The sequence below is a fragment of the Sarcophilus harrisii genome, chromosome 6, assembly GCF_902635505.1.
Source record: "Sarcophilus harrisii chromosome 6, mSarHar1.11, whole genome shotgun sequence".
NCBI lineage: Eukaryota > Metazoa > Chordata > Mammalia > Dasyuromorphia > Dasyuridae > Sarcophilus > Sarcophilus harrisii.
The window spans coordinates 141,976,305-142,003,365 of record NC_045431.1 but is presented as its reverse complement, the minus strand read 5'-3'; the positions used below and the strand labels follow the sequence as shown (position 1 = coordinate 142,003,365).

Below are 27,061 nucleotides of genomic sequence, written 5' to 3'. Positions count from 1 at the left end.
CTGACCAGAAATCCCTAACCAAGAGCTCCATCCCCAGGCAAGTGCCCATAGCCAGCAGCATCCCTGCCCTCCAGCTTCTACACTTACCAGGTGGGCTGGTTCCTTCCAGTCTAGGACAATATCTGTGTAGCACAGCTGGTCCTGGCATTCCCAAACAGATAAGGTTTTCGCAGTCTTCCTGGACTCTGACCCAGACTCTACAAGCAATCTAGAAAGTGAAAGTTTCTGTGATTCCTGCTTAGGCTCCAGCCATACCTAGTTTACCCCTTGGTGTTTGTTGTGGAGCTACCCCATAGGTATTTGCACTTCCCATGGGTTATCCTGGCCTGGATCTTTCTTTAGATTTTGGGTTTTATCAGGAGGTCTTCTGTTCTACTCCAAGTCTTCTTGATTTTATATCAGTCTATGTTTGCCCTGGGGTGCAAATGTGTCCTATTTGTGGGGGAAATCTGAAGCGTCTGAAATTTACTCTTCCATTTTCCCATAATCTTCCCCATCTATGTTTATTTTTAAAAATGAAGATGCTTTTTATTTTTAATTCAAATATCAGATATTTTAATTTTTAGTGCTGGGGGCGGTGATGGTGACAAGAATTTAGAGTATTGTAAACATTTTTTAAATATATAATTATTATCTTTACTGTGATATAACTTCCAGTGAATGGGTTATTTCATTCATTTTTTAAAAATATCTCTTCATTGCCAAAAACTCAGCTTTTCAAAAAGTGGTTACTAGTGTTATGGTTAAAATGAGGTAATGAGGCACAAAGTTCCAAATATGATTTAGTAAAGTGCGAATTTACCAATAAAGAAGATTTCAGCTTCCCCAGGAAAGCTAAAATCTCAAGATGGAAAAGGGATATCACTTTTATAGTTTTAAGAGAAGTGCAAAACAAAAAATGGGTCTTTGTATACAGGAAAATAGTGATAATTGATTAAAACTTGACATCATAAATGGTGAAATTACTGTGATTACAGAGTTGAGGCATGAGGGACATTCTGTTTGGCTGGAAACTGGAAATGAGCAGGTAGCAACAATTTCATCTTTCCCTCCTTTGACTAAGACATCTTTATTGTTTGAGTGTATCTGCAAGGTCAGAAACTTCTTTGAATAGAAAACTAGATATCTTTGAAGGATGTAAAGATCAGACTTCCTGAAGTCCATCTACACTCTTCAAAATTTCTTTGAATAGAACAAATGTTGACAAGAAAACTTGATTTCTAAACTAAACTTTCCAAGACAGCTGAATTTTCGAACTATGTTCAGAGACAAAGAATTGTGATTTAACCAGTTTATAGGATTAAAATCCATCAATTGCAAATAAGATCAATTAAATATGATGCAGTCACATTATTTCAGTTGTTAAATGTTTTGGTAAATGAATGATTCTTTTATTTTTCTTTGTTTTTTTTTTTCTTTTCTGGATCAGACTATGTGCATATTTGTATAGGGAACTCCCAAGGCAGAAACTCTCTCTAAAACTGTAGATCTGAATGTAGTCTGTAATTTACAGTTTTAGTAAATTGCCTGGAATACTGAGAAGTTAAGATTTTCCCAGGGTCATATAACTGTATTGTGAGAGATGTGACTTAAATCCAAGTATGTCTAAGTCAGAGACTGGTTCTCAGGAATGACTATATAAACCAAGATGTAAAAAAAAGTAAGTACTTTCTGTGTCCTAAATTTGGAATTGTGGTTATTAAAAATGTGATTTGGGAAAAATCCAGAGGATTGAAACAAGTATTCCTATAGTTTACCCCAAACAATATGTATATAATTCACAAGTGCTTTAGGTATTTCTTGAACTCCTTTGGCAGTATGATGAAGGGTATGAACCATTTCTTAAAATATTGTTTGTAAGTGCATATAATGCATAGAATTGCAAAGAATATTAATTATATTGAAATAGTTGTCAAAAAAATCACTGAAGTCAAGATAAGAATCTCGGGTTTCAGTAAATTCTATTGCTCTAAAATAAGTTAACTTCTTTAAGAAAATAAATAATATAATTAAAAGTGGAATTTATTGACATTCAATTCTTAAAATTGTGCACAGAAGCAAAGAACCATGTGAAGACTGAGAGAACAAGGGTCTAATAGTCCCTAGGGTTTAAACCTATGGTGAGGTGAGCATTTGCATCACCCATCAGCTCAAGCTAAAAAGTTTTATTTGAAACCATATACTCATGGGAATATGTAAAGGACTAAAACTCTGAATAGGTGCACTGAAATCAGACAACTGAGCACTTAAAGCTAATTATCTATTGGACAATACTCTATTAGCATATGCTTGGAAAATGGCCCTTCTCACTATTCTGTGCTGGTTCAATTTTTTGGTGTATACAGATAATTGTAGGAGAGATTAGTGGGTAGAGTAAGACAAGCCAGAGTCACTTTGCAGGAGGACAAGGGGAAGGAAGGTTGGTGGCAAGCCTCATGGAGTTTCGTCCATCTCCTTTACTTCTCCCCACAAAGACTAAGGACTTTTGCTGATCCTGACTCTGACTGATCCTGAGGTTAACAGGGAGCTAACTCGGACTCCACAGGAATATAGAATAGAAAAAAAAAATGAACTAATTGTGTGCAAAGGGCCAAATGACTCTTGAGTTCCTGGGTTTTGGGTGGGAGGGAATGGAAAGGACTTCCTGCATGTTTAATACACATCCTCTAGTAAACTTATGAAAGGATATGAGTAAGACTTGCACAGGATAGAAAGATAAGGATATATTGGAAATTTCCATTTTTTGTTGGGAATACGTAATAGATAAGATCATAGAAACATTTCAATCTGAGTGTACTAATATCTCTCTATCAAATATTTTTCCTTCAGGAGATTGTGTACTCCTGCCTATCAATCTAGATAAAGTATTATTATATATACATATATATTACACATAGCAAGTCAGTCAACCATTATTAATTAAATGCCTACTATGTGCCGGAAACTATGCCAAGTGATGGAAAAATAAAGAAAGGAAAGGGGAAAGTCTTTGGTTTGAAGGAACTCACAATTTAGTAGGGAGATTTTATATAAACAACTAAGTACCAACAAAACATAGACAGGATAATCTGGGAGGGAAAGTGCTAGCAATATATTAGTAAATATTTAACAATATACTCAGAAGAAGAAGAGATGCACCCAAGAAATACTTTTAAGGTTCTTCTAAATTATTCCCATTTTATCCATCATTTTCTTAACTCTAGACAATACTCCTCCTCCTCCTCCAACTATAGCTACTACTACAGGGAGAAGTCAAGCCCTGATTCATAGAATTTGAGACTTCTGAGGTATAAATTCTCATACAAATTTAACATTTGATTCTCCTGAGCAAAGCCTGCTCAATTTTTTATTTATTTTTTGAATATGGGGAAGAAATAGATATGTTTGTAGAGAGTAGAGAATCAGTTGTTGAAATGTGATTAAGATTACTAAGTGCAAGAATGTTAGAGGGGGTAATCTTTTGCAGAAGATGGGATAGAGTGATCACTTGGACATGTTTAGGAGTTCTTCAAAGACAAGAACCACTTTTTGTGAAACAATGATGAAGAAAATATGGCAAAAGGCATCTGAATTATGTGAGATGAGGGAGGAATAGGCGAAGAGGAAGACTTGTGCAAACCGCTTCAAATTTTTCTGAGAAATATGAAGTATTTAGCTGAGAGACTGAGCTTGGAAGGGAAGCCATACCCACCCCCCAAGAGGAAAGACAGCTTTTAAAATAATTCTGAGGGTGATGATTTTTATGTGATCCTTTTTATCTGAAGAACATGACTTCTGTACTCTAGGAAATAAGTGTCTTTGCTTTCTGACATCTTTAATTATCATCATATTTTCTTCGATTTAGGCAATAGATAAAAGCTGGTCTTCTAGGAAACTTATGTTCTAGAAAACAGGATACACCCATTTCCACTCACAAAAGGCATCAATATTGTTTTGAAAGGTCTGAAATTACTATTGGCATGAGAAATAGCAAGAAATATTGAAATAATTTTTATTCTTTTGGTTAAATGAACTAAATTAAAGGAAACAAAACTTCCCCCAAATGACCTGAAATAGATTTTTTCCCTTAACAAAAATGGTAAATGTTAGTTCATTGAAAAATCCACTTATATAAAATTAATTCAGTATTGTGGTTTGTAATCAATTAGAGAAGCTTGGATCTAGACCTGGGATTTCTCTTCACGATAGAGATTTTTCTTTCTTTGTTCTATTCTTTTACAAAATGTGAAAATATTTTACAACCATACATATGGATAACATCTGATTTCTTATCATCTCAGGAAAGGGGAGGGAAAGATGGGAAGGAGAGATAGAATTTGGAAAACTTTAAAAATGTTAAAACAAATGTTTTGTTTTAACTTGTAATTGGGGAAAAATAAAAAAAAAATGATAAGCTGGGGGAAATACTCAAACACATATAAAATGTCTATGTGTATGTATACAAACACACACACACACACACAGAGACATTCTCTATATAGAGGACGTGCAAATTATTCACATAAACATAAATTTTATATATATATATATATATATATATATAATTATTCAGACCTCCACAATAATATTGTCTGGGTATAAAGGCAAACAGACATTGACACACCCTCTAGAAATGGAATTTGAAGCTATAATTTCTCTAGCAGAGAGAGGTTCTGATTGAGGAGGCTTCATTGATAATACAGTTTGGCACTTTCTTGTTTCAGGAAGTTTCCAAGAGCAATGAAAAAAGCAAAAAAAAAAAAAAAAAAAAAAAAAAAAAAAAAAAAAAAAAAAAAAAAGAAAGAAATTATGACCAGGATCATATAGTAAGTATTTGAGAGGAAAGATTCAAACCAAGATGTTTCTTTGTCAGGACTCTTCATCCATGCTTCTCAGGGTGATATAGGTCCCCTTCCCACTAAAGTATCTTTCCATACACTCTGGCCTGGCAAATATAGACTGTAATAATTTTATAGACATGCAGTTTTGGCTCTAAAAATTTGCTGAATTTATTCTATACCACTATCAAGTCAAAACTTGTGACATAAATGCATATGGTTTAAAAAAAATGATTCTTAAAATTTTATTTATTTCCACACTAGTCCCAAAATAATAAGGCTTTAGTTTTGGACAAGGGAACCTATCTCTGTTAGTTTCTTCATCTGTGAAAACTGGAAGGTTTATTATTATTATTATTATTTTATAATAATAATAATAATTATATTATTATTATAATTTTGATTTGTTTATTTTTAATACACATTATGAATCATATTGGGAGAGAAAAATCAGAACAAACAGGAAGAACCATGAGAGAAAAAAAAACCAAAAATAATGAACATGGCATGTATCACTTTATATTTAGTATTCTTAACTCTCTTTCTGGCAGATGGCATTTTCTGTCCAAAATCTTTTGGAATTGCTTTGGATTCAGTGAAAACCAACTGTTTCATAGTTGATCATTACACATTCTTGCTATTACTGTGGACAATGTATTCCTGGTTCTGTTTGTTTCACTCAGCATCAGTTTGTACAAATATTTCTAGGCTTTTCTACGATCAACTTGTTCATAAATTTTTATATAACAATAACATTCCATTACCTTCCTATAACTCAGCTTGTTCATTCATTCCCCACTTTATGGGCATCTTCTCATTTTCCAACTCTTTGTTACCACAAAAAATTGCTACAAACATTTTTACACATTGGGGTCCTTTTCCCTTTTTTAAAATTTCTTTGTGTTACAAACCGACTAATGATACTCCTGGATCAAAGGGCAGTTTGATAACCCTTGGGTATATATTATTATTTTTTAAAAGTTCAGTCTAGCTAAATCTTGGAATAGTAGGTTTCTAAATCTTATATGATTACAGTGAAAACAATTATTTGCATAACTGAAAGAGCTACACAAATGTGAAGTAAGTTTATTTCATTCTACTTAGAAATGTTGTTGGGGCCAATTGATATTCTCTTACTATTTTATGTTTAGTTCTTCTTGTATACTTGAAGAGTGGGATAATATGATTGATTGTTTTTAAACTGCAGAGGAATATTTAGGTTTAATATCAGGAAAAGAACCAAGAAAATTTATCTACCATAAGTCCATGTTCCACTAAAACTACCACATGAACTTTTGTCTAGCCACACTTCTCTCAATCATGAGTTTTAAAGTACATTAAATAAATTGACCCACAAAATTTATTAAGTGTCTACAAGTTACTAGACACTGTGCTGAGTCCTAAGGATAAAAAATACAAAGATTAACATAATCCCTGTTTTCTAAGAATTTTAGAGTCTCAAGGAGATGCATGATGTTGTAATAAATATATCAATGGACTTGGAGTTCAAATTCCACCTCACATAATAGCGGTATGAGCTTGGGCAAACTAATTAATTCTCTCTGTACTTATTTCCTCATATTATAAAATGAGAATATTGGCTTTTATGATCCCTAAGATATCTTTGAACATTATCCTTACGATCTTAAACATGCATAAGTATACAGATTAAAGATAGAGAATGATTATAAAGAAATGCATGATATTTTGTGTGGAAAATACCTAGTACTAGCAGCTGGAAATGAAGAAAAGTTTTACCTTTTTCTTCCATTTTTATTCCAATTACATTCTCTTTATATTATACATTCTCTCTCTCTCTCTCTCTCTCTCTCTCTCTCTCTCTCTCTCTCTTTCTATTTCTCTCTGTCTCTCCAACACACATATGTGTCTATAAATATATAAATTATATATACACACACACGTATGCATACACATGTCAATATGCATATACAAATATTTTTACATAGAAATATGCATGTGTGTATATTTACATATGCCCCTACATATAATATATATTATTATTATATTATGTTGTATACAATAATATATTATATTAATATTATTATATAATTAAAATATAATAAGAATTTATAATATCCTATTCTCAATTTTAATCATTAGGCATGACACAATGTGGAAATACTTGTTGACTTGGTTTAAATTGAATGGCTGGTATTTACTAAGTTTCCATATCATTATAATCTATTCTTACTCAAAATTCTATATAATCCTACCATATTTTTACCCTTTAGAAAGTGAAACCTATTCTTTAGAAAGATCTGGAAATTTCAGATTTTCTGAAGGATATGGTCAAATTTAATAATCAACATAACACCATGGCATCACCAATTTTTTTTCTATGTAAGAGAATATGCTGAAAATTTCTATGTAATATTGCCTCCATAGTAAAAAAAAAATAAATCAAAACAACAAACAAAAAAGTGACATTCAGGTAGCATTTATATGTGCTTGACAAATAGACAAATAGTATCTCCTTCAATTCCTGGGCCATAGGTGGTATTATTATACCTATTGTATAGATTGAGGCAAATAGGGTTTGAGTGAGTTCCTTGAGATCACCCAACAAGTTAGTATCAGAGTTCAGATTTGAACTCAGTTCTACTTGACTCGCAAACATCTCCCCTGTTGCCCCCTAGCAGTCCTAGGCTCTTTTCAGTTAGGAATTAATGCATGGTCTAGTTTAAGTGCACTTAACTTGTTCATGTGTTTCAGTCCCTTTTGGCAGGCTGATGAAGTCTGTATAAATGCTCTCTCAGAGTAATAATTTTAAATGACAATCCCTTCCTCAACAACAACAACAAAACTATGATAGGGACAATAAATATTAATCAATTACATAGACACAAGAAAACTAATTATATTTTAAAAATTATTTGATATATTAAGTCAATTTACAAAAGCCGTATCCCAGTGGTGCATGTGAATCAATAACAGACTGCCATTTTCAAATGTCTTTAAGAGAAGTTGGATCATTTCTAGAGCTTTATTTTGTAAGAAGAACAAAAGACCCCCTCTGTTTTAAGACTAAGACAAGACAATTTTTTCTCTAGTAGTCTGGCAGCCTAGCCCCAGAGGACAGGACTACCAGTGGGAAAATCAAAGAAAGAATAATATTAGAGCCTCCAAGTGGATTAAATAACAATAACAAATATAAGGTAAAACGACGCCACTCATTTTATTTCTGTCCTTTTGTTTCTAATAATGCAAATGCTTTATGGACTAAGAAATACAAATCATCATACTTAACTGGAAATTGAAATCATGGTAAGTACATGGAGACAATGAGTATTTGAAAAGCTATCATATGGAAGAGAAATCAGATATGTTTGTTTTGCCCAAAGGGTATAACTAGGAAGAAATGATGAAAACTGCAGAGGAATATTTAGGTTTAATATCAGGAAAAAGAACCAAGAAAATTTATCCACCAGTACAATAGTATTGCTTCAGGTGATGGTAGATTATCCTTCAAGCAGAACTTTCCAAGCAAAGGCAAAGTGATCACTCTTTGGGCATATTGCAGGACAGATTCTTGTTTAAAGAATCACCTGAATTAGGTTTCCACTGAGGTACTTTCCTTTAAAATCCTGTGCTTCTTAGATTTAGGCTATTTGAAATCTGCAATTTCTTCAATCAGTCCTCATATTTCTAAAGTTGGAGGCTCTAGATCATCATATTGTTTGCTTTATTTTATGCTTTTCGTTATTTTTATTCTTGTTAAATATGGTCCCCAGAACTCAAATAGTTATTTTTCACGTGGTCTGACCAGGCTTAATATTGTGGAACCATTACTTCTTATTCTTGACCAGAAGGTCTTCTTTGGTGTGGCCTAATATCACAGCCTAATGCAAATTCAAATCTTGCTACTTATACTCTTATACTTGGTAAATTATTTTTTAGAACCCAAATGGAAGATATTATATTTGCCTCTATTAACTTTAACCTTATTTGTTTCAATTGAGCAGTCTCACTCGCCAAAATGTTTTTGAATCCTGACTTTTGTTACCAGTGTGTTAACTACCCTTCCAATTTAGTATCTTCTCTAAATTTAATAAGATTGCCATCCACACTTTCCCCCCCAGATTTTATAAAAATGTTAATTCTAGAGTTATATATATTTCCTTTGTTCAATCTTTTGGATATATATATATATATATATATATATATATATATATATATATGTGTGTGTATGCATGTATGTATATTAGAGTCCAGTCATTTAACTAGTACTCATACTAGCAAAACAATTGCTATTTTCTAGCTCATACTACTATTTCTTTTCCAGAACCATTTAAAAATGTTTTGTTATAATCTAATTAAACTTTTTCAAACCATTCCTTACCAAGTATTGGAGTGAAGGTTGAGAATGAAGTAAAGCTAGTTTGGAATAGTATTTCTTGCTGAAATCATTCCACTGACTCTTGGTAATCATTAATTTCTTTTTTTCTAGTTGTTCACTACCTTTTCAATATTATGTTTAATTTTATGTGTACACATGCATGTTTAAATAAGTCTAATATTTGTCTTTTTTAGAATTTTTTTTAGAATTTTCCAAACTCCTTTGCTTAACATCCCCTATATGATTTTTAGTCCATCAGATTCTTGATATTCTTCCTCTAAACTTTTCCCTAAAACCTAAGGTCTACATCTGACTACTTCTGGCTTTCCATTCCCATTTTCTCACAAAATCTAAGGCATAGTAGGTATTATCTTTTCCACAAAGGTGCCATCATTTATACTACAACAAAGAAGTATTTCATCTTAAAGTAAAAGAGCCATTCTTGGAATATGGAAGTAGAACTATATAATGTATAGAGCTATTAGGATCAAATTCCAAATGTAACTTATTCCTCTTGAATCCTCCATCTTTTGCAGTAAGAAATTATCTTAAAAGATAGTAAAATGTTTTAATTGTTTTGTCATGGAAGACAAGGATAGAGAGAGAAAGAAAAGAGAGACTGAGAGAGAGAGAGAGAGAGAGAGAGAGAGAGAGAGGAGACCGAGACAGACAGACAGATAGAGACAGACACAAAAAGAGACATAGACAGATAAAGAAACAGAGAGACAGACATAGATACAGAGATAGAGACAGAGACAGAGAGACAGAGATACACAGAAAGACAAGAGTCCCAGAGATCTGTTTCCTGGACTCTTCTTTCTTTCTTTTTTCTGCCTGTGTGTTATGTATCTCGCAAAAAGAATATTGCTTCTGTTATTGTCTTCATTGATCTTCAAACAAAACTTTCCATTCTACTTCCCTGACATTTTGCACATCTCCTAACCAGATTATTAATATTATTATTTTCATTATAAGATGTTTCTTTCCCTTCATATTTCACATTTTATTCACACATTTCATCTTTTTTTCACTTGTCTTGCTTGCTTATCTCAAATAATCATATTCATGGTCCAGAAATCCATACACCTTTCTTAGACATTACCATCTAAATCAATTCTTCACTTGAAAAAATTTCCCTTTATTTCTGAACCTTTAGCCTTTGATAAACACCTATATTTGAAATTTACTTCCTCCTTATTTTATAGGATCATAGATTTACAAGTGGAAGGAAAGTTAGAAGTTATCAAGTCAAATTCTCTCATTTTATAGATGCAGAAACTGGTGGCTTGGATAAAGTTACGGTCACATTTCTTGCCCTGGATCACACAATTAGTATCTGAAGAAAGAATGAAAATAGGTCTTTCCAAATCTAAGTTCATTGCTCTATACATTATAAGTTTCTGCTTCCATATTATAAAATCTCTTTTTTACTTCAAGACTAACCTCAAGTATTATTCAGTCATTTTTTTCAGTCCTGTTTGATTCTTCCTGACCTAATTAAGAGATGTCAATGACACTGGTTTGCCATTTCCTTTTCCAGTTCATTATATAGATGAGAAAACTGAGGCAAACAAAATTAAGTGACTTGTTGTCATGCAGATAAAAAGTGTCTGAAACCAGATTTGGATAACACTATTCATCATTCTATCTATCTACTCTACCTTAAGTACTGCCTCTACATAAAGCCTTTTCTGAACCCTTGAACTATGATTCCTTCTTTCTTAATTGTTTTGAATTTGACTTCTTTGTATTCATTATATGTCTTTTTATTCTGTACATATCTACACACATAAAGATGATATATTTAGGTAGATATCTATATTACACATACACAAAAAGTATGAATGTGTGCATGTTGTATCTCTTATAAAAACTCACTCACATGCACAAAATTCTTTATTTTTGTATCATGAGTTCATAGCAAAGTTACTGGTCCATAATAAATACGTTAAACTTTATTTTATTTTTAATTTAACAGTAGAATAATAGATACTTTAAAAATGCTTGTTGATTGATTGTTTAATGTTTGATTTTTCACTTGTTCATTCCTATGGATATGTTATCCCTTAGAGCACAAGGCATTTGAAATCATCTGACTCTGTTTTCTGAGGAAAAGTTTTTTAAACATTTTTCCTCTTTAGCTCCAAGGATTCAGTGGTTCTTTTCTCTTTCTCCACCCTGAGTTGTCTTTTCATTCTCCAAACTGCAGATTCAGATTAGGATTTCTCTCTGTCTTTCAGAACCATTTTATTCTTCACTGAAACCCTTCTTCCATTTAAAAAAATAAGCATCTTATTGTTCCCAATATACAGGATGTGCGAGACATATTGTGAGTCCCTTCAACTTCTGTTTCAGCCATGTGACCAGCCTGCCTTTTCGAGACTACAAGCAATATGCACTCAGTACAATTCATTGGGAAAGTATACTTGATCTCTCTCCATGCTTGCTGCAATCGAAATACTCAGTTCTTGCTATTCCTTTTAATACTATGGCAAGCAATGGCCATCTTTTAACAGAAAGTTGTCATTTTTTTGTGGCCCTTAGACTTCTTAATCACATCTATACCTGGAATGTTCATTCTCTAATTATTTCTAGCTTAGCACAGTGCCTAGCACAGAGTAGGCATGTTATAAATGCTTTTTTGACTGACACCTACATTCCTTTTCTTTCTGTGACCCTATCTCACCAACCTGTCATTCATTTTGTTGTTTCAACTACTTTTATTTTAATTTTCTAAAGTATTTCTGATGAAAGCCTCCTTTTTAAAATATATAGAAAACTGACTCAAATGTATAAGAATTCATGCCATTCTCCAATTGATAAATTTTTGAAGGGTATTAACAATTTTTCACTAAAGAAATTGAAACTATTACTAGTCATATACAAAAATGCTCTAAATCACTATTCATCAGAGAAATGAAAATTAAGACAACTCTGAGGACACACCTCACACTTCTCAGATTGACTAAAATGCCAGGAAAAGATAATGACAAATGTTGGAGAGGATGTGGGAAAACTGGGACGCTAATACATTGTTGGTGGAATTCTGAACAAATTCAACTGGAGAGCAGTTTGGAACTATGCCCAAAGAGTAATCAAACTGTGCATACCCTTTGATCCAGTAATGTTTCTACTGGGCTTATATCTTAATGGAGGGAAATGAACCCCATGTGAAAAAATGTTGTGGCAGCCCTTTTAGTAGTGGCAAGAAACTGGAAATTGAGTGGATGCCCATCATATGAATGTTAGGGAATATTACCGTTTTATAAGAAATGATCAGCAGGATGATTTCAGACAGGTCTAGGGAGTCTTACATGAACTGATGCTAAGTGAAGTGAGCATAACCAGGAGATCATTGTACACAGAAACAGCAAGATATGATGATCAATTCTGATGGAATTGGCTCTTTTCAACAATGAGGTGATTCAGCCCAATTCTGATGACCTCGGGATGAAGAGACCCATCTGCAGCCAGAGAGAAGACTGTGGGGACTAAGTGTGGATCACAACTTAGTATTTTTGCTTTTTCATTGTTGTTTGCTTCAATTTTATTTTCTTTCTCATTTTGTTTTCTTTTTGATTTGGTTTTTCTGATGCAGCATGATAAATGTGGAAATATATACAGAAGAATTACACACGTTTAGCATATATTGGATTACTTGCCATTTGGGAAAGGAATGGGAGTAAGAGAGGAAAAATAAATTGGAATCCAGTGTTTTGCAAAAGTGAATGTTGAGGGTTGTCAATACATATGTTTTGAAAATAAGGGGATTAAAATTTTTTTTTCTTCTACTCTTTTTTTTCACTTTGTGCTTGCCTTCTTTTCTTCCTCTCTTTGTAACTCCTCTTCTTCTTATAAGAAAACTATAAAATTGTAGATATTGAGTAGGAAAAACCCTGGAATTCCTCTATTCCAACCCATTCTTTTACTCATCAGGAAAGTGAGAGTTAAACCAGTATGTTGAACGACTTACTTAGAGATAAAGATATTAAATATCATGGTCAAGATTTGGGGAAAAAAACTAAATTATTCTCTGACTATAGATCTAGTGAGCTTTTGCACAGTGCTATTCACAGTGGTTAGAGACTTAGGCCTGGAGGAGACCTAAATTTCACATTGACCTCAGATGCTTACTAAGTGTGTGGCAGCTAGTTTCTTAATCCTGTTTCACTAGCTTCTTCTATAAAATGAGGTGGAGAAGGAAATGGCAAACTATACCAGTATCTTTGCCAAGAAAAACCCAATGGGATCCTGAAGAATCAAATGCCACTGAAATAAATGAACAGCAATAACAACAAAAGCAGTGTTTCACCTTCTTTTCCTTCATCATGAGTCCATCTTCTGTTCTATCTCTTCTTTTTCTTCAATTCTAACCCTTTACCTTCTTCAGTTAAAGTTTTCTTTCTTCTTGAACTAATAGTCGTCATTCACAATTATTTTTTAAATTGATCTTTGTAGTCATCTTTACAATTCCAGAGGCCTCTAAATTATTTCATAATTGCTTCTTCAGCTTTTTTCCTTCTTCTCATCTATCATCAATATGCTTCATATAGCTTCATTTGAAAACATTTCTACTTCATTACAAGTATGTTGTGACTTGAATGGAGTTTGGAGGAAAATGGAAGAAAAAAAAAAACAGAAGTTCCTTGCCGTTTAAAAGAGTTCATTTGTATTTTAAGATGTAAATATTTCAAACTCAGTAATTTCCCTATGTAAATATTCACTAGAATTTAAACAACTTGAAAGTGGACAAACTATTTACTAATTTAAATGCATATTTGTGTAATTAAAATTTTGCAGTTATTCTGATTTCAGTTAAAATGGGTTGAGGGTAAACTAATAATGTCATTGGCTATGTAGTTTGAGTGCCAAATGTCTGTTTACCTAAAAGATTATTTTATGAAAAGCTGCCACAAAGCAAGTGCTCACAGGGAGGTCAGAAAAAGTGGTACAAGGACACTCTCAATAAATGTCCACTTCTCTCTGAATAACTTTAGTACCAGTTGTGAGATATGGGAGACACTGGTTACAGGACTATCCAGCATTCTGTGCCTGCATCAAAGTATTGTGCTTGCTCTATGATCAAAGTAGAATCATGGTAGCATAAAGGAAGTATGAGATGTGCAAATCTAGAGAAATATACAACCCAAATGTTCAGATAGACTATTTGTGCCTGACCTGTAGTTGAGCCTTTGGAGCTATGACAGATCAGCCATAATCAATATACACTGTATCTTGAGTCCAACATCATGAATGGATTGGTCCTTGAGCACTAAGGACAAACAACAATGGCAGCAAGTGTTGTTGCTTCTTTGTGAGACATTTTCTATCAGACTATTTAGAAGGAATCAATGTATTTTTTAAAAATTTGACTCATCTAAAGGAATCAGTTGTTGTAAACAAATTACTTGGAACAAATGTTTCTTTAAGAATAATCAAAAGCTTGATAATCATGTGAAAGAATGCTTCATGCTACTAGTTATGAGAAAAATAAATCAAAATAATTCTGGGGTTTCACCTTATACTCAGATAATTGGCACATGTGAAAAAAAATGGAAACATTACATTTAGATTAGATTAGATAGAAGCATAAAATGAGGAATACAATATTGCTGGGATATAGGTTTATTCTACTTTGGATTCTAAAATTCTAAAATTTTTAAAATATGCTGGAATCATACTTTTAAAATATCACTTGTACCCTTTGACCCACTTTTGGTATATACTACAAGGGAGTAAAAATATAGAGATAAATCTCATATATACTATAATATTCACAGCAGAACATTTTATATAAGGTATCAAGGAACTGAAAACTAAATAGATACTTATTGTTTAAGGAATATATAAACAAATGTTGGCACATGTGTATCTATGAGATATTTCTGTCCTATAAGAAAAAATAGATATGAAGAATTATGAGAAGTATGGGGTAATTTATATGAACTGATACAGAGAACAGTAAGCAGGATTAAAAATAAAACTATGTACAAAGTCATGGCAGCAATGAAAAGTAAAAGACAAGAAAAAAATTAGGTATGGAGAAGAACTGAGTGAACACAGTTTCTTCACCTTTTTTGTGATGTACTAAACTAGGCAATTGAATTTTTGCATTTATGATAAAAGAGTTGATGTATTGATTGGTTTTGCTGAATATTTTTGTTTTTCAATCTTTATTACAATGAATGGTTTGCAGTATTGGAAAATGGGAGATTTCCAATGATATAAAATTTAAAGTAGTTGTAAAATTTAAACATTTAAAAAAATTAAAAATAAAGTAGAATTTAAAAATACTGATGCTTCTATGAGAGAACATATAAAGAAACTAGATAGAAAGAGAGGAAGGGAAGGAGGGGACACTGAGAGATTACTGCAACATATCAGAGTACAATTTTGCTCCCAAGAAGACAACTTAGTGAGAAAGAGGGAAATATTTTTGTCAATAGTTTAAAAGTAAATTTTCTTTTTTCCATGTTTATAAAAGGGAGAATAAAAATGATCTAACTTCCTTTTCTTTTCCCTCTATTCATGATTACATTCAATATCATGGCCTGCTAGCACAAGAATTGATATAGCATCAAGATCTCTAATCTTTTGCTCAGGTAACTCCCTGCTTCTGATTCGAAGATTTGATTTCCTCCAGAGAACAAAAAACAAGTATAAATTAAATTTATGTGCAGAATTTTGTTTTCTATTGTTTGCTCATTTCCCCGGCCTATTGCTTGACTTAAGTCTTTGTTAAAATAGGGCTCTGCATCCATGGTGGAGGATACACTATCCCAAGATTCAGGGTTTTTATGCAGTTGTTTTGAGAGATACTTTTAGGGATCTGTAAGTTTTCACTTATTTCAAAATGGGATGATCCAAGAAGTGCTTACTATTCTCCTATCCTGTGCTCTGATCTAGAACTCACCCCAAACACTCTTTTCTGAAATTGTGAAGAAAGTCTCCTTTTCACTATGGTCACCATATTTGATGTGATAGTGCTCCTCCTTCTTTTGGAACTGCCACCCAGGACTGGGACCCAGATCTAAGGATGGACAAAGTAAAGTGACCTTTGTAATCTCCTTCTAATATGAGTGACTCCCTTACTGTCTATGGGCTGATCACCTTGGAAGCAGTAGCTTCTGCTAATGCTGCTGTTTCATTGTCTCTACAGGCTTGCTTCTGATTTCTGGAGCTCATTTGTGCTGGCAAACTCTGTGCTAGACTGTATTCTGCTCTCATGGAGGTAAGAGAGACTGTCTTTGATATCTGTTGGCTGAATAACCATCACTGCAGCCACTGATTCAGTGATCCTGAGACTTGCTCCTGGTTTGTTGGGACTGGAACTGACTGGCTTGGCCAGGCTGACTCTGTTGTAACTTACCTTTTCTGCCTGCCTTTGAAGTTGTCTTGGACTGGACATTTTCTTTTCATTCCATTTTTTTGTGTGGCTTCTGCTGCCCTAGAATTCACATAGAATCATTATTTAAAGGTATTTGAGGGCTTTAGGGGAGAGCACACTCAAGTGCTGGCTTTACTATGCCATCATTTTTTCCATTCCCTTTTTTTTTGTGTGAGTTCTGCTGCTCTAGAATTCACATAAAAACATTATTTAAAGATATTTGGAGGACTTTGGGGGAGAGAATAGACAAGTGCTGCCATCATGTTTCTGCCTCCCTTTTATAGGGCATGTCTTTCAAAATGATCTCTCCTTTCTTGGAATTCCTAATCATTTACAACCTATTATATACTGGCTTGTACAATCAATTATCTTGTCATAAAATGTCACCTGATTAATATTGATTTGCTGGAATTCTTGACTGTCTAGATTCCCTGACTTCTTTCAGCTTTCAGTAAAAATCTCATCTTCTATAAGATATTTTTTTCCAGGTCTCTTTCATTTTATTTTTCCCTTTGTAGATTATCTAGTTTGTCATATATATGTACGTACCTAGATACATGTTGTTTGTACTTAGTTATTAGCATGTTGCCTCTAACATTAGATTGTAAACTCCTTGAAAGTGGGGGCTATTTTTGTCCCAAACTATTATTAACAGTATCTGGCATATATGTGCTTAAAGTTTGTTAGCTTCGCTTATCCTGACTCCCAAACGTGAAGGGATGCTTTTTGAGGAAGACAAGATTATACCTTAATCATCTTTATTCTTTGTGATGACAATGACGATGTTAATGTTGGTGGTAGTGGTGGTGATTGCCACATTCATATGTTGTCACCATCAATATTTTGAACTCTGGTAGCTGAACCTCCATCACTTAGATAGCACAATAACACAGCTTATAAGAGTCCTAAGATACAAAACTTGTATCTAGCTTGTAAACTAGCACAAAATAGATTAAAGTTTGTATAACATTTGTTTTATTAAAATATCCTATTGAGAGTAGGAAGATCTTCTAAGGATCCAGAACATGGAATGACAATTCATGGGTGTTCTAAATGAGGAGTCATATCTTGAAACATCATACCTGGAGTGAGGCAGTCTTATAATGGATTTGTTAAAGATATAATGACATATTTTTGAGAGTTAGGAAGAACTTCAATCTAGTTCATCTAGTTCAACTGATATACAATAGGAGAGAGGTTAGACCAGAAATGCCTCTAGGATAAAGAGGAATGCTTCAATTTTCCTTTTGTTTTTGCCTTAATTTTGTCATGTTTATATATTTCCTATCAAAACTCCTGTTTATTTTTGTTGTAATGCTTAGTTCTAATCTGTTAATGGGAACATATTCTATACTTCCCTTACAACAGAGAATCTCTGACCCCAGTATCCTTGTCAAACACTTCTCTAATATACCAAGAATGTCAATTTTTAAAGGCATCGAAGACACTTTAATTTCAGGGTAAAAAAAAGTAGACTTTCAATATGGAATTATTTTATGTGCAAAGAACATACTCTGCTTTCCTCTCCTGTTTATAGATAAAACATGCATGGATAAAAGAGCTATCATATTTCTCTTTTGAAAAACTTACTTCTTAAAGATGGAAGAAAAATCATTGTGACATTTGAATACACTTTGAAGTTTTTTCACAGCTTGAAACTTTACAACTTTCATTTTTTTTTCATCAACTACATTCATTACATTTCCATATAAAGAAAGCAGCAAGCTTGTTAAATGCTCTCTCCCTTGTCTGTTTCCTTCCCTGCTTCTCTCTATCTCTGTCTCTATCTCTGACTTTGTGCCTCTCTGCATCTCTGTCCTTGTCTTTCCTTTTCCCACAGATGCCCCTGTTCTCCCACACTGACGCCCCCATTAAGTAGCAACATACTATTTTATTAATCCCTTCATCTTTATGAAGACTGACAATAACTTTGATCATTCTGTTTATGTAATTAAGAGAAAAGCCTCCAATTGAAAGGAGGCACATCTTTTTGCTTTTCAAATCAGGAGAGTAAGATGAGTTTTCTGAGATGAACACTGTTGGAAAGTTCCCATTTCCTTTGGTGTCAAATCTATCTATGTCCCCCAGACTGCTCCACCGATGTCCCAATGACAATGATTAGCTATACCCCCCACTGGCTGCAGATGGAATGAGACAGAGTGATAAGACATGCTGCTTTTCTCTACTTTCTCAGATCAGCCTAGAGAGAGTCCTTCTTCACAGGAAGCCCAAGTGTAAGCCGTTTAAACAAGCGTGCAGGAAATATTGGGGTAATTACCAAGCACACGAGGGGGTCTCCAGCATTGAGAATGGATTCAAAAAATTCATTCAGCAGATTAATTGATCTTCTCCCTGAAGCTTGTCTCTGGAAACAATTCCTATGGAAATTCACAGCTGAAAGTTGGGCAAGTGTATTATGAAAAGATATTTTCATTACAGCTGTGTATATTTACATAATGTTTGAAGCCCCTTTACTTCTGCCAGAGAAGTACTGACTTCTCTTTTGATCATCCAAGCTTTACAACCTTGCTTTCTAATAAAATAGTATTAAGTCCATAAAGAAAAGACAACCTTTGTTTCCTTTCTTCTTTTTTGATATTTTACTTATTGGAAGCTTTTAAAATATTTTTTTATTATTGGAAATATCTGTTAGTTAAGCTGTTCCTTTCAGTTTTATTCTGCTATTAGCAACTTGTCATCCGAATTTACTTTTTTACCTAGAACCAAACCTGTTGTGAATTCATTTGGCAAGAAAGACAAGTGATGTCTTCAAGAAGTAGACCTGGTTTCCCTCAGTCCCTAAAGGTTAGTCAAGTGGAACATCAGTGATGTGACAGGTTTGTTTCTGGGAAACAGGGTATTGACCTCTGTCTTCTTTTCTAAGCAACTGGCAAGTATTTGCTACTGACAGCCATGATGCAGAGATACTTATTTATCAGATAGTCCAGGTGCAGGGGAAGGGGCCATGTGTGTCAAAAAAGCAAGTGGAGGTGTGTCTTCCAATGTTTATTTAATGCATAAGACAAAAAGTGTATTAGTATGTGTGTATGGAAGAAGAAGGTGTTCTTTTCTTATTAAATTTATTGCTCAGAAATACATGATTTGTAGTCCACATATCCTTTTTCAAGCAACCTCATTGTCATCTTGAAGAGAAAAAATGCATATTCCATTTGATGGAAGATAGTGTTTAGGTATAAAATTACTCTATTCTCCTGTCTATTAGGATACCCACATTCACTGAAAACAATGAATCAAACTAAAAAAAGTCAAATGTCATTCTTTTGAAATGTAGAAAATGACAAATTTGGGGGAAAGTAGAGTATTTAGGGGGATGCCATGTTATATTTGAGGAGAGGAGTAATAAGAATATATTTAAATTTTATCATTTTCTTGAACCCCAGAAAGCAGGTTATCAATGAGAGGAAACTGCAAATAAAAAATTGTACTTCTAGGACAGACTTCCTAAATTTTAGAGCTGTTGAAAAATGAAAAGGACTGTCTTATTGGTACAGCAAAATTAGGAGCAATGAAGAGTTAATGTAGAATAAAAAACGGGAAAAAACATATTGGCTCAACAAAAGGAAAACCTTAATAAAGGTATTCAAAAAATGGAATTGCCTTTGGAGTGCCTTTGAATATTAAACTACCCTGAGTAGAAAGGTTTTGGTTTTTATAAAATAAATTTTATTAATAACATTTTATATCCCATAATTTATAGAAATATTTTCTTCTTTAAAACTGAAATTTATGACAAAGAAAAATAGTTAAACAAAGGACAAAGAAGAAAAGAAAAACAAAATTCTATAAAAGTAATCCTATCACTGCAGTAGTTTGTGAGGAAGAGTTATATTTCCTTAAGAGCTATATTTCCATCCATTTCAATTACTCAGAGATCATATCCCATTTAGTGTTCTTTCTGTTCATTTAACTTTTGTAATCACTATTCATGTTATTCTTTGGCCTCAGTTTTTACTGATTACTTAGTAAAAATCATTCCATGTTTCTCTAGATTCTCAAATTCTTCATTTTTTACAATAATAGTCCATTCTATTCACATTTTTATTAAATCATCACCCAAAGGAAAGACACTGACTTTACCATGCATTATGCACATATCAATGTCATTACATGCACATATATGTGTGAGCATGCTTGTGTGAGTATATATGTGTATTTATCATTATCAAATATGTTATGAATGTTTTATATATGTATGTGTATATATATATATATATATATGCATGATTTGTGTATTTCTGTATGAGCACACAATACATATCATTTTATTTCCTTGGAAAAATGCCCAGTGGTATGATTGTTGTACCTGAGGGAATGAAGGAACTGTTTATTCACTTTCCTTGCATAATTCAGAATGAAATACAAAATGCCACATACCTTCACAGCTTTATCAACAATGTATTACTGTTCTTGTCTTCTTATAATTATCGCAATATTGAATATATTGAATGTTCCACTTTTTTCCTATTTTCCAATGTAAATAAGATAAAATCTCAGAATTGTTTAATTTTTAATTATCTTATATTTTATTATATTTATTCATAATATAGTGGGTATTTTTCCTGGTCATTTATGTTTTACAATTTTTCTTTTTGAAAACTAATTGATCATTATATATATATGTGGATATTATATATATATATATATATATATATACATCTATATGTATATAGATATGTTTATAGATATATATACATATACACATCTATACACATCTATATATATATATATATGTGTGTATAGATATATATACATATACACATACACACATACATATCTTAGTCTTAGTTATTATCTCATATGTCAAGTCCCATATACAGTTTGACAGATAATTTAACTAATAATATTTCAGTCAACATTCTTTTTCTTATGTTTCATTTATTTTATTTTATTGTTTTGTTAAACATCTCAAATTTTAAGCTAACAAAATGGTCTCTTTTGTACTTTTTTTGTTCACTTTTATCCACAGGATTTGTTAATAATTTTCCCATTTCCTCTAAAAAGTACCTTCTTCCATTCTTTTACTTTTTGGATTTATATGAATTTTAAATGATGGAAGCCTATATATTAAGGGAAAATATGGAGATTTTTACTTAATTTTTTTTTTTTTTTTGCTGAGGGAATTAGTGTTAAGTGACTTGCCCAGGATCACACAACTAGTAAGTTTTAAATGTCTGAGGCTAGATATGAATTTAGGTCCTCCTGACTTCAGGGCTGGTGCTTTATCCACTGTGTCGCCTAGCTACCCCCAATATGGAGATTTTCAAATGTATCCAGGATAGTATGTTGTGTCAGTTATACTTTAATCACTCATAATATTCTGATATTATGCATATTATTTTAAAGTTATTCCATCTTCTGAAGAAGAGATAAACCTTCTTATCAAAACCAATCACTCTATAGGTAATTTTAATCCCATTTTCTCTATCATTTCATGACTATCATCTTTTCAAAACTTAATCCCTAAATCCCTTCTATTGGTTCTTTTCCTTTTGCCTACAATGCACTCAAGAGTTTCAAGTTTAAGAAAACTTCTCTAGATTCAATCCCATCTAAGATGGATGACTATTTTGTTGTATCCCTCCTATATCTTCTCAAATCTTTCTCTCTTTCAAACTTCCTTTTACTGACAAGGAACTATCCTCACATTCATCACTCTCTCACCCAGTAACTAAGTATCCAGTATATTTCCAAATCTCATCCATTATATCTTTGCAACAGCTCTCCTTTATATAGCTTTTTCTCCTGTGCCAGTGTAACTATCTTGGTATCTATAATCTTCCTCATCATTTACTGCTTAGGCTATTACAATATTATACTGATTAACCTCCTTGTTTCAAGTTTCTCATCTAACCGGCAAATTGATTTTTATTGTGGTAAGTTTATTTATTTTTAATACACATTACTTTATGAATTATGTTGGGAGATAAAAATCAGAGAAAAAGTTAAAAAAAAACCATGGGGGGAAAAAAAACAGAAAAAAGAAGTAAACACAGCATGTTTTGATTTATATTCAGTTATTTTAGTTTGTTTTTTTTTTCTGGATGCAGATGGCAATAGTACAAAGTCTCTTGGGATTGCTTTGGATCATTGAACCATTGAGAAGGAACAAGTCTTTCATAGTTGATCATCACACATTCTTGCTCTTACTGTGTACAATGTATACCTAGATTTGTTCATTTAGCTCCGCATCAGTTCATGTATGTCTTTCCAAGCTTTTCTAAAAGCTACCACATAACTCCATCAACAATGTATTAGTGTCTCAGTTTTCCCACATTCCCTTCAACATTTATCATAATTTTTTCCTGTCATTTTAGCCAATCTGAGAGGTATGAGTTGGTACCTAAGATTTGTTTTAATTTGCATTTCTCTAATCAGTTGTAATTTAGAGCATTTTTTCATATAACTATAAATGGCTTTAATTTCATTATCTGAAAATTTTCTGTTCATATTCTTTTATCATGTATCAATTGGGAAATGACTTGTATTTTAAATTTGACATAGTTCTTTACATAATTTAGAAATGAGACTTTTATAGAAATGCTAGCTGTAAAATTTTTTTCCTAGCTATGTACTTCCTTTTTTATCTTGATTCTGTTGGTTTTCTTTGTGCTAAAACTTTTTAATTTAATCAAAGTTGTCCATTTTGACTTTCATTGTATTCTCTAGTTCTTTGACCAAAAATTCCTTCCTTCTTCAAAGATCTTATAGGTAAATTATCCCTTCTCTTCTTAATTTGTTTATGGTAACATCCTTTATGCCCATTTTGACCTTATTGTGGTATGAGGTGTAAGATGAAGGTCTAATGCCAAGTTTCTAGCATATTACTTTCCAGTTTTCCACCAACTTTTGTCAAATAGTGAGTTCTTATTCCAGAAGCTGGAGTGTTGGGCTTTATCAAATACTAAATTACTATATGCATTGATTATTGTGTCATGTGTATCTAATCTATTCCCACTGATCCACCACTCTATTTCTTAGCTGGTACCAAATAGTTTTGATGTCTGTTGCTTTATAATAGAGTTTGAGGGTTGGTACTGCTAAGTCACCATCCTTTGTATTTTTTCATTGATTCCCTTGAAATTCTTGATTTTGTTCTTCCAGATGAATTTTGTTATTATTTTTTCTAATTCAATGAAATAATATTTTGCCAGTTTGGTATGGCACTGAGCAAGTAGACCAATTTAGGTAGAATTGTCATTGTTATCATATTATCTCAGCCTAGCCATGAACAATTGATATTTTTCCAGTTGTTTAGAACTGATTTAATTTGTGTGAATAATATTTTGTAATTGTGTTCATATAGTTCTTGGGTTTATCTTGGTGAGTAGATTTAATTTATTTTGTCTACCGTAATTACTGTAATTTTCTGTGTCATCTCTTGCTGATAGGCTTTGTCAGTAATATACATAGAAATGTATGGGTTTATTTTATATCTTGCAACTTTGCTAAACTGTGAATTGTTTTCAGTAGACTTTTGGATGATTAGATTTGTCTGATTCTGAAATGGGAAGGTTGAGATCCCCCTCTAGAAGATTATCTATTTGTTCTTGTAATTGCCTTAAAATCTTCTCTAGGAATTTGCCTACTCTACACCTTGGTGCATTTACATTTAGTATTGTTACTACTTAATTATTTAAGATACTCTTTATCAATAGGTACTTTCCTCCCTTTTAAAATAAGATCTATTTTTACTTTTGCTTTATCTGTGATCAGAATTGCTCCCCCTTGCTTTTTTTTTTTTTAACTTCAGCTGCAACATAATAAATTCTCTTCCATCCGTTTACCTTTTACCTTAATGAGTCTCTCTTCTTGTAAACACCACATTGTAGAATTCTGTTTTTTTTTTTATTTTAATCCATTTTGGTATTCATTTCTGTTTTATGAGAGAGTTTATCTCATTCAAATGCTCTGTATTTATTTCTATCCTATTTTCTTCACTGTAAATGCTTTTATTCTCTCCAGCCACTCCTTAAGTCTTATTTTTCTTATTTTTTTACCTACCCCACCTAGTACCTTATCTTCTATCACCCCTTCTCTCTTTTTCTTACCTTTTCTCCTAATGTTTCTGCCTTCCCTTCTCTCCATCCCCTCCCTTTTCTTTCCTATTTCTACCACTCCTACTTTTTTATAAGTTTAGATAAAGTTTTATCCCCAACTAAATAATTAAGTTATTCCTTCTTAGAAGCAAAACTGATGACATCAAGCTTCAGACAATGCTTATCCTTCTCCCTTATTTCCTTCAATTATAATAGGTCTTTTGTGTCTCCTCCTGTGAACTAATTATTCCATTATAGCTCTCCTTTCTTCTTTTTCCAGTATAGATTTTTACCACCCTGTAATAATTTTTCTTTGATGTCTTCACATCAGTGTCCATTCACAGACATACCCTCAGTCCTTGAGATGTCCCTCTCTCTCTGCTCCAGTGACAGATACAGTTCACAAGAGTTAACAGATATTATTTTCCTATGTAGGGATGTAAATAGTTTAATCTTTAAATTATATATATATATTTCCCCTATTTACCTTTCCATTGTTTTCTTGAGTCCTATGTTTGTAGATTAAATTTTCTGTTTAGTTTTAGTTTTTTGAATAGAAATGATTGAAAGTTTCTTCATTGAAGCTCCATATTCTTCCTTTATAGATGATGCTCAGTCTTACTGCATTGTTAATTGTTGGATGCAACCCCAGTTCCTTTACCTTCTGGAATACAGTATTTCAAGTCCTCCAATTTTTTATTATAGAAGCTGCCAGTTCCTGGTTAATCAAGGCTGTTGCTCCTTGAGATTTGAATTGTTTTTGTTTGCCAGCTTGCAATATTTTTTTTCCTCTAGATTATAGTTTTGCAGTTTTGCGACAATGTTCCTTGGGGTTTTTCTTGTGGGATCTCTTTCCAGAAGTGATCAATGGATTCTTTCCATGAGTATTTCCTCCTCTGTTTCTAGATTATTGGGGCAATTTTTCTTAATGACTTTTTGTAGAATGCTAAAAAGACTCTTTTTTTTTTTTTTTTTTTTTTTGCTAATGGACTTCAAGTAGGCCAATAATTTTGAAATTCTCTTCAAGATCTATTTTCTAGATCAGCTGTTTTTCCAATGAAGTATTTCACATTTTCCTCCATTTCTTCATTCTTTTTAATTTGTTTGAATGATTCTTTCTGTCTTTCAAAGTCATTAGCTTTCATTCATCCTGTTCTCATTTTTAATGTGTGGTTTTCTTCACTTATCTTCTGTACCTTTTTTTTTTCCAATTAGGTTTATTCTACTGTTTAAGGATTTATTTTCTTCAGACAATTTTTTCCTTCCTTTTCCAAACTGTTGACTCTCTCATGCATACCTATTATGTCTTTTCTTATTTTTTTCCTATCTCTCTTCTTTGTCTTTTGAAGTCTTTTATGAGCATTTCCAAGAAACCTCTTTGAGTTTGAAACTAATTTATATCAATCTTTGAGATTTCTTCTGTGGACATTCTGTCCTCATCTGAGTTTGTGTTTTGGTCTGCCCTGTTGCCATAATAGTTTTCTGTGGTCATGGTTCCTTTCTGTTTATTGTTCATTTTCTTTCCTTTTCTTTTGGTATTTCCTTTTTAAAAAAAAAAACAAAAAACTTTTGGTCCAGTTCTCTTCCTGGGCTAAAGGGTCCACTGTCACAAACTTCCTTTGTAGCTCTGAGCCTTGGCTTTGACCACAGAGACTCTTTTGTTTGCAGGTGTATCTTTACCCATTCTTTTCAGGAAATAGCCTAGTTTCCCAGAGTTTGCCTTCTGAGCTGGTACTGAAAGCTGCTCCACTGAATTGCTCTTCTACTGAGCCAGAATTGAGAGTCTTAATTGCTGATTTGCTGTGATAAAGACCCTTATACCAGCTTTCCCAGAGTGTGTCTGATGTGGGCTGAACATCCTTTTCACCCCAGTGAGACTCATCTTGAAGTTTGTTCAGTATGGGGAATGATTTCATTCCATCAGTCTCTGTTAAGAGGCTTAGTTTCATGTAGTTTTCCAGGGAAACTGGGAGAGCTCAAACAGTTTCTTGACTTTACTCCACCATCTTGGCCCCTTCCCTGGATCATAATGATTTTTTTTTTTTGGTTATTCTCTCTGTCTCGCTGTCTGTCTGTTTCTCTCTCTCTTTTTCTCTCAAATTTTAAGGAAATAAAGTTTAAATAAAGCTTACTTCAATCTAAATTCAGAAATAATCAACTCTTTCCTCTGGTTATGGATAGCATTTTTCACTCTAACTCCTTCAGAATAATCTTGAATCACTGTATTGCTGAGAATAGCAGTCATTCACATTCCAAAACATTTCTATTGTTTTGTACATAGTACATTTGATTTTGTATGAGTTCTTGGAGGACTTTCCAGGTTTTTTTTTTTTTTTTTTTTTTTTCCTGAGAGCAATCTGCTCATCATTTCTTATAGAACAATAGCATTCCTTAAATATACAAATATCAGGATCTATGCAGCTAATTGCCACTTGATGGACAG

At 32.8% G+C, this 27,061-nt stretch overlaps 1 long non-coding RNA gene across 1 annotated transcript in view; it reads left to right on the top strand.

Annotated features, from left to right (window-relative positions):
• LOC116419932 overlaps positions 1-19,125 on the top strand; it is a 57,752-nt gene extending 38,627 nt beyond the window's left edge. The window contains exons 2-3 of the long non-coding RNA XR_004230254.1: positions 16,334-16,405; positions 18,756-19,125. This is a non-coding gene — a long non-coding RNA (uncharacterized LOC116419932). The remainder of the gene's footprint in view (positions 1-16,333; positions 16,406-18,755) is intronic.
• The last annotated feature ends 7,936 nt before the right edge of the window (positions 19,126-27,061 follow it).